Source organism: Dipodomys ordii, unplaced genomic scaffold, assembly GCF_000151885.1.
Source record: "Dipodomys ordii isolate 6190 unplaced genomic scaffold, Dord_2.0 Scaffold13, whole genome shotgun sequence".
NCBI classification, from domain to species: Eukaryota; Metazoa; Chordata; class Mammalia; order Rodentia; family Heteromyidae; genus Dipodomys; species Dipodomys ordii.
This window is the reverse complement of record NW_012267229.1, coordinates 16,347,974-16,357,255: the sequence shown is the minus strand read 5'-3', so window position 1 is coordinate 16,357,255 and position 9,282 is coordinate 16,347,974. Positions and strand designations below refer to the sequence as shown.

General features: G+C 45.3%; 1 protein-coding gene across 2 annotated transcripts in view; it reads right to left on the bottom strand.

Annotated features, from left to right (window-relative positions):
• Positions 1 to 9,062, bottom strand: part of Phf20 (PHD finger protein 20) — a 113,159-nt gene extending 104,097 nt beyond the window's left edge. Inside the window, exon 1 of one of the 2 annotated variants that reach the window (XM_013010920.1) lies at positions 8,918 to 9,062. The gene's annotated coding sequence lies outside the window, so the exon portion shown is untranslated. The remainder of the gene's footprint in view (positions 1 to 8,917) is intronic. The other variant, XM_013010921.1, reaches the window with a different exon arrangement.
• Between the last annotated feature and the right edge of the window lie 220 nt (positions 9,063 to 9,282).

Genomic DNA, 9,282 nt, shown 5'->3' with positions numbered 1-9,282 from the left:
TAAGCAGAAAAAAAAAAGCTGGAAGTGGCACTGTGGCTCAAGTGGTAGAGTGCTAGCCTTGAGCTGAAGAGCTAAGGGACATCGCCCAGGCCTAGAGTTCAGGCCCCACGACCAGACCAAAAAAAAAAAAAACAAGAAAAAAGCTGGAAGTGGCGCTGTGGCTCACGTGGTAGAGTGCTAGCCTTGAGCTGAAGAGCTGAGGGACAGCACCCAGGCCCAGAGTTCAGGCCCCAGGACTGGACCCAAAAAAAAAAAAAAAAAAGAGTCTCATGCACTTTCCTGCCTAGGCTGGCTCTGAACCATGATCCTCTGATCTCAGCCTCCTGAGTAGCTACAATTCTAGGCTTGAGCCACTGGTACCTGGCTACAAGATTTCAATTTTGATTACATTGTCCCACTGTTAGTCAACAACCTATATATAGTAGAATGCCCCTAAGAAAAGTATATATATATGACAAGCATAATCCTCTTTCTCTAAATTTATGATCTAATCAAGATGAGTAACTAAGAATGTATTTGTGCCAAAATGAAGAAAAATACAAATGTCCCTTATATTACTTCTTAGAAAGATAAAGGGAGAGAAGTCAGGAAATGAAATATGCTTTTGATGGTTTGGGAATGTGACTTAGCAATAGAGTGCTTGCCAAGCATGCATGAAGTCCTGGGTTCAATTCCTCCATATCACATACACAGAAAACACCAGAAGTAACACTGTGGATCAAGTGGTAGAATGCTAGCCTTGAGGACTGGCCAAAAAATAAATATGCTTTTGATTTTTTTTTGGGGGGGGGCAGTCCTGGGGCTTCAACTCAAGGCCTGGGCACTGTCCCTGCGCTTTTTTTTGCTCAAGGCTAGCACTCTTACCATTTGAGCTATACCACCACTTCTGGCTTTTTCTGTGTATGTGGTACTGAGGAATCAAACCCAGGGCTTCATGCATGCTAAGCAAGCACTCTACCACTAAGCCACATTCCTTGACTGCTTTTGAATCTTAAATTCCAGGCAGCACCAGCAACTAAGAATAAACAGACAATTATTCTCCAAATAAGAACTGTTTATTTTACTCATTTGTTATTTAGTTAAAATCAAGGTTTGTGTGTGTACTGTCTCAAACATGCTAAACAGGTGCTCTGCCACTGAGCTACATCCTGAGTCCCTCTGGAGTAAATTTTTTTTTCTTTTTGGTGTTACTGAAGTGGGACCTCAAGCTTGCTAGGCAGGTGGCTTACCACCTTCAGCACAGAGGCACGGTCTTAATATATACTCCAGGCTGGCCTTCAATTCAAAAGCCTTCCTCAGTCTCTTGAGGGCTGGAACTACTATCCTCAGATCTCAACCTCCTGAGTAGCTAAGATTACAGGCATGAGTCACCAGCAGCCACATAGGTGTTACTCAAGTACTAGAGCACTTGGCTAGCAAGTATAAGGGCCTGAATTCCAACTCAAGTACCACCAAAAGAACTGAGATGACAAAATTATGTTACTGAAAAAAATAAGTTGGTATGATTGTATATAAAATCCAGCCTCCCTCTTAGTGATACAGGGAAGCATCTATCATTGACAAGAACTCCAGGCAGACGTGAGCATTTTAGGCAGTTTTTGAATGAAATATAGCCCACAATTGGCAGAGGACATGGAAGCATAATAATGTTGAAACTGGGTGTGAGGACTAGAGGCTAGAAAAGAGACAGTGACTGAAGTTACTCAGACAAGGAAGTGACTGGCAGTCTGCCTAACAAAGCATGTGAAGGAAATCAGATCTTCTACAACAGCTCCATAGACAACTGAGTTTCTACGCAAGGGAATGACAGAGACTCAAAACAAGGGAGACTTTGATTATCTAATCAGCCCCTTAGTTTTCAAATGGGGAGAAGGGCCAGTAGCATTAAATGACTTGCCTGAGGCCTCACGGTGAGTAGAAGAGCTAGGACCAGAGCCAAATCCACATCAAAACTGCTACTGAAGATGATCTGACATTCATGAGAATAACAGAGGGGCTAAGGGAGGTCGAAGGATAAAAAATAGTCTAGTTATTCAGGCTCATCCTGATTAAGCCCTAGAACAGGATCATACTAGAAACAGCCATGAAAGGTAACAGTCAGGGAAACAGGTACACACAATCTAAGACATTAAGAATGGAAAAACCCAGAGAAACCTAGAATAGACGTATGGGTACAGAAGGAAAGAGAACATCAGAATCATGAACCCATGAAAGAATGTCATCTTCTAGAGCACCCACTTAGCAACAGATCAGTCCATTCAAGATTCAGCCACCTACTTTAACCTTGACATTTATTTTAACATTATTTTAATATAAATATTATTAATTAGCATACATTAACAACATAAGAGATTTCATTGTAATTTTTTTTGGGGGGGTCCAGTTGTGGGGCCTGAACTCTGGGCCTGGGCACCGTCCCTTTGCGCTTCAGCTCAAGGCTAGCGCTCTACCACTTGAGCCACAGCACCACTTCCGGCTTTTTTCTTTTTGCTTATGTGGTGCTGAGGAATAGAACTCAGGGCTTCATCCATGCAAAGCAAGCACTCTACCACTGAGCTACCATCCCAGCTCCCTTTGTAATTTTTTTTTGTTAGTCCTGGTGCTTGAACTCAGGGCTTGAGCACTGTCCCTGAGCTCAAGGCTAGCACTCTACCACTTGAGCCACAGCACCACTTTTTCTGTGTATGTAGTACTGAAGAGTCAAACCCAGGGCTTCATGCATGCTGGGCAAGTACTCTACCACTAACCCACATTCCCAGCCTGTAATAATAGATGTGTACAGTTTACTTTGAGCAAATCTGCTGCTTTATTATATTCCTATAGCCTCCTTTTCCTCCCATCTACCTTGGCTTTTCTCAGGCACATTTCCAGAACCTAGAAAACCAAGGACTCTGGAAATTCAATCATCTAAGGCTTGATTTGGGATATCTCAATCCCTAATATGATAGGAAGACAGATGAGGAGCCACAGAAACAAGCTAACTACACAGTATTTATTAGAAAGATTATGTCAGAGCTGGGAAGTTGGCTCAGTGGTAGAGTCCTTGCCTCGCATGCACGAGGCCCTGGGTACCATTCCTCAGCAACAAATAAGCAAAAAAAAAAAAAAAGCCAGAATTGGCACTATGGCTCAAGTGGTAGAGCGCTAGCCTTGAGCTGAAGAGCACAGGGACAGCACCCAGGCCCAGAGTTCAAGCCCCACAACTAACAAAAAAAAAAAAAAGTCTCATGGACTTCAAAGCTGAGCTAGCTTTGAAACACAACCCTCATATCTCAGTCTCTTGAGTAGCTAGGATTATAGGTGTCAGCTACAGGCACCCAGCTTTAAGTACATAACTTTAAAAACTATACTCCCAACTACTCAGGAAGCTAAGCCAGAAAGATCACTGAACCCGTGTATTCAAGGCTAACTTAGAACAACATACCAACTCTCTAAATAAATAAAAAGGAAGAAAGGAAGAGAGGGAGGGAGGAAAGGAAAGGAAAGCAGGCAGGCAAACAGACCAGAACTGTAACTGAGTACAACTAACAGTCATCAGAAGCCAGACATGGTTGTACACATCTGTAATCCCAACAACTTGGGAAGCTAAGGCATGCATATTCTAAGTTTCAAGCCATCCTGAGCTACATAGCAAGATCCAGATCAGGCAAAGCTACAGAGATCGGGTGCCAAAAGGCAAACAAGGAATTGAAAACATGGCTCAAACGATAGAACACAGAGCAACAGTGTGAAGTCTTGAGTTCAAGCTCCCCACCCCACCCAAAAAAAGTCCTCAGAAGGAAATAATGGCTTTGTCCAAACTTTAAGGAATGTGTATACAGATGAAACTAAAATGCTAAAATGAAAACAATACCCTGGCATAAAGCTAACCATTACCTTTCTATTTTCACTAAAAACTCTTTTGGCTTTGTGTATGGAATCTCTAGCTACTCAAAGTTGCAATTCAGTAACATTAGAATCACCTGCAATTTAGAAATGCAAAAACTCACATCACTTCATAGATCTAACAAATTAGAATCAGCATGTTAACAAGACCCCAGGTGATTTGTATTCAAGTTTGAGAAGCACTGTAGGATACACTAAGAATGCAATGTACAGCAATACACAAGTAAATATCAAACAGCCAAATAAATAGACAAAGTATCTGTTCATTTTCAGTATACCTTATTTTACTAGATACTGCTCAAACAGACCTCAAATTTTTTCATTTGTTTACTGGATACAAAACTGGGACTAGACTCCTGATACTTTCACTCAATGACTAGTGCTCTACCAACTGAGGCACAACTCCAACACATTTGTTTTATAAATTTAGTACTTACTAACTAGCAGATATCTAAGACACTTTAGTTCTAAGGTTCTCATCCACAAAATAGTTTTGCTGGGCACTGGTGGCTCATGCCTGTAAGCTTAGCTACTCAGGAGGCTGAGATTTGAAGATTGCAGTTCAAAGCCAGCCCAGGCAGGAAAGCCCATGAGACTCTTATCTACAATTAACCACCAGAAAACTGGAAATGGCTCTGTGGTTCAAGTGTGGTAGATCGCTCACCTTGAGCTGAAGAGCTCAGGGGTAGCACCCTGGCCCAAAGTTCAAGCCCCATGACCAAAAAAAAAAAAAAAAAAAGTTGTTACAGTACAAGCTCAGTTGTTCTGAAAATATAGTAATAGTTAATCTTATTCAAGTTCCAATACTGAATTCAGACCATTTCCCCACAAACCCCACTAATTCCTACAGGTTCTTGGGAGTGTCATTAAATCTAGCATCCCTAGGAAGCAGATATTTGGCAAACATCCAGTTTCCAAATGAGATTCAGGTCTTGATCCTGAAAATGCTGTATTTCTGCCTTGTCCTATTGGTGTAGCTTCTCAAGACGCAAAGTCTGTCCAGCCTCAAGCCTCCTTTCCTGCAGCTGCATGATCAAGTACTTCCCAAAAGAGAGAGAGGTCAGAGGTGTTATTATCCCCTAAGCACTTGAGTTTCCAGCTGTGGAGAAATTAATCTGTTCGGGGTTTGACCTGAAAAACCCAGAGAAAGATTTGGAAAGGGAAAAAGAAATACAAATACCTACTAAAAGGCTCCAAAAAGACAAGCTTGCCAAGTATTTGTACATTTTTAAAGGGGAAGAATGGTAGGAAAAAAAGGAGATTATCAATTAGATGAGAAAAAGAGAGGAAGAGATAAATATCCACACACACAGACTCCTTCCTCCCCAAAGCTATGTGAGGATAGAACCTAGGACATCCACAAATGCTAAGAAAGCAATCCACCACTATACCCCCAGCCAAATGATCTCATTTCTTGATTTAAAAAAAAAGAAAAAGAGAAAGAAAAGGAAAAAGAAAACCAAGCTGGTCACCAGTGGCTCACGCCTATAATCCTAACTACTCAGGAGACTGACATCTGAGGATCAGAGTTTAAAGCCAGCCTGGGTAGGAAAGTCCTTGAGACTGTAATCTACAATAAACCACTCAGATAACCTGAAGTGGCACAGTGGCTCAAGTGGTAGAGCTCTCCTTGACCTGAAGAGCTAAGGGACAGCACCCAGGCCCAGAGTTCAAGTCCCACAACCGACCAATAAAGAAAATCAGTAGAGGAAGAATCTTATGGGTTAGAAACTATATAATATTAGGGGGGAAAAAATCTCTTGAGAGGTTCACATACACATACCAGCACAGGGAGAAAACAACCCATCTAACCAAAATCTTACTGGAAGCAAGCAATCAAAGAGGATTAGAATACAGTAAATAACCAAAGAAATGCAAGCAGATGCTTTTCCAGTTTGAATCCAGTGCCAAATGGTCAGATAGACTTAGTCTGGAGGCCATCTCCAACACAAGAGGAAGGACTGAGGAGTCTGTAATCACTCAGTAAGCAGAACAGTGTCCAAAGGGAAGCAGAAATTGGAAAATGCCTGGGCATAAGGCAAGCTATGAAAGAAGAGTTCTTGCTTGTAGAAAGGTAAAACAAGAGATCAGGCACACATGCCTGCAATTCTAGCTACTCAGAAGACTGAGATGTGAGGATCATGCCTCAAAGCCAGCATGATCAGGAAAGTCCATGGAACTCTTATCTCCAACTAACCAGGAACAGGCCAGAAGGTGAGCTGTGGCTCAAGTAGTAGAGCACTAGCCTTAAGCAAAAAAACTCAGTGAAAGCACTCAGGCCTTAAACTCAAGCCCCAAGACCTACACTCACACATACAACCACACACACACACACACACACACACACACACACACACGGCTATGTGCAGGTGCACACACACACACGGCTATGTGCAGGTGCACACACACACACACACACACACACACACACACACACGGCTATGTGCAGGTGCTACTTTAGGAAAGGAATCCCAGGGGGATGGGGAATTCAAGAGGTATGACTATAGGAAGTGTGCTCAGAAGACTACAGAAGTACAGGAAGTGCAAAGATCCTCACTTAAGAGGACTGAAACTGAGAGAGCACCTAAAAGGGAATGTGGTTCCAAAGAGGGAAGCAAATAGAGGACTGAAAAAAAAAATTTTTTTGGCTGGGAAGGTGGCTCAGTGGTAGAGCGCTTGCCTTGCATGCATGAGAACCTGGGTTCGATTCCTCAGCACCACATAAGCAAAAAGAAAAAAAGCCAGAAGTGGCGCTGTGGCTCAAGTGGTAGAGCGCTAGCCTTGAGCTGAAGAGCTGAGGGACAGCGCCCAGGCCCAGAGTTCAGGCCCATGACCAGACCAAAAAAAAAAAAAAATTTTTTTTTGGAGTCTGTCATGGGTCCTGAACTCTGGGCCTGGGCACTGTCCTGTCCCTCAGGTCTTCAGCTCAAGGCTAGCCCTCTACCACTTGAGCCACAGGGCCACTTCTGGCTTTTTCTGCTTATGTGGTGCTGAGGAATCAAACCCAGAGGCCTCATGCATATGAGGCAAGCACTCTACCACTGAGCCACCTTCCTAGCCTGAAAAAATCTTGAGTTACTATAAAGGGTAGGAAACCATGCTTAAGATCTACAGACCAGCCAGGATATGGTGGCTCACACCTGTAATCCTACCTAAAGAGGCTGAGATCTGAGAACTAAGGTTCGAAGCCACACTAGGCAAGAAAGTCCATGAGACTCTTATCTCTACTTTAACTGCCCCCCCATATATATATATATACACACACACACACACACACACACACACACACACACAAAGCGGGAAGTAGAGCTGTGGCTCAAGTAGTAGAGCACTAGAGCCTTGAGCAAGAAAAAAAAAACTTCAGGGTGGGTGCTGGTGGCTCACACCTGTAATCCTAATCACTCAGTAGGCTGAGACCTAAGGATCATAGTTCAAAATTAAGCTGGCAGAAAAGTCCATGAGACTCTTATCTTCAATAAACCACTCAGAAAACGCCAGAAGTGGTGTTGTGTCTCCAACGGTAGAGCACTATTCCAAGCCCCAGAACCGGGGAAAAAAAATAGCTCAGGGACCAGCACCTAAGGCCTAAATACATGCTCCAAGACTAGCGCGCACATACAACCTAACACACACACACACACACACACACACACACGCAAGCACGCACGCAAGCACGCACACACGCACGCAAGCACGCACGCACACTCACACCCCTCACAGAAAGTGGCTAATACCTGTAATCCTTGCTAACCAGGAAGCCGAGATCTGAGGACCGGGGTTCAAAAGCCAGTCCAGACAGGAAAACCGTGGGGCCAATTAAGCACCAGAAAAGCTAGTAGAGCTATGGCTCAAGGGATAAGAGCTCTAGCCTGAAGTAAAAAAAGCTCGGAGACAGTGTCCAGGCCCAGAGTTCAAGCATAGGAATAGCTTTAAAAACATGGCTTTATCCCCGGAGTAATCATTTGTACTAAAGGTGGTGCATTTTGTACAACTTTACGAGGAACAAGAAACAAATATGCTCTTAGGTAAGAAAATAAATGAGTCTCCTAAGAATAAGGCCGTTTGGGAAATTTAGAAGGTGCAACCCAAAAGACAGAGTTAAGGAAAAGGCAGTTAATCCCCTTATTTGTGAAACTGGGACTATGTCCCCATAAACGTCAGGATTTGGACACGAACCTGAAAATGCGATGTACTCCAGATTTGGAGGCTAAGAAAAGGAAGTAGCCCCTAAATTTAAAAACTGAACAAGTGTCATATTTGAGCTTAGAAAGCTGAGTTGTGAAGATATAAGAAAATATATCAAAACTTTAGTTACCAGACCTTAGGTCTGAAGGACCTTTTAACAGGGCGAATCCCCAAATCGAAGAGAATATTCAAACTGAAAGCTTGGAAAAAAGGGAGTGTGGGGGAGGAAGAGAGAGCAACCTTCAATTCCTTCAATTCGGAGGGATTCAGAGAAAGATAAAATCCCAGGGACAGAGCTTAAGAAAGGGGTGCGCCGACCACATTTTCAAAACTATTGAGAAAAGGGACACTCCCATATTCAGGGTCTTGAGAAAGGGGTGTGCACCCCAAAATAGGATGAGAGAGATAATAAAAGAAGCCGCGTTCCCAAACCAGAAGGCGACAGCAGGGGGCTGGTGATGGAGCTCGGGAGAGCCAACACAGTTCAGGGTCAGGCCCTAAGGCGATTAACCCCCACCCTCAACACGGCCAGCTCCGCGCCCCGGCCCGCACCCTGCGGCCCAGCCCCCTCGGGCGACACTGATTGGCCACAGCCGCCATCACTCCCGCGGACAGCCCCGGGGATTGGGCGCCGCTCGCACGCCCGCCACGCTCACAGCAGCGGTCCCCGGGCCTCCCTCCCGGCTAGGCGAGCGGAGCCAGGCGGGGAGTGGGGCCGGGAAGGGGACCAGAGCAGCGGTGGCGTCCGTCACCGTTCCCGCCCGCACCGCGCGCGCGCGTCGCCAGCACAACCCAACCCAGCCTTGACCAGCCGGCTTCGCCTAGCCGCGCCACGCCGCGAGCTCACCTCACGGCCCCGCTCCTGCTGCGCCGCTCCAGGACCAACCGACAGAAGGATTCTGCGTGCTGCGCACCACGTGACCCCTGGGACGCGCCCAGCGTATCCCCCGCCCCCCACATACACGCACTATCGCCACCACTGAGTGACGCAGTGCCCCAGTGGCCCCGCCTTTGGCCCCGCCCCTCCTATCTCCGTGGCGACGGCTCGCGAAAGCCACGCCTACTGCCTTGCCGCGCGGGAACCAAGCCGTCGCCCGGTAAGGAACACGAAGTCCCTACTCACCAGTAACCATTGAAATCCGGCGAAGCCGGTGACCGGACACTATCCGTCTCCACTGTTCGTTCTGCTTCCTACTTGCATCTCAAACCCAT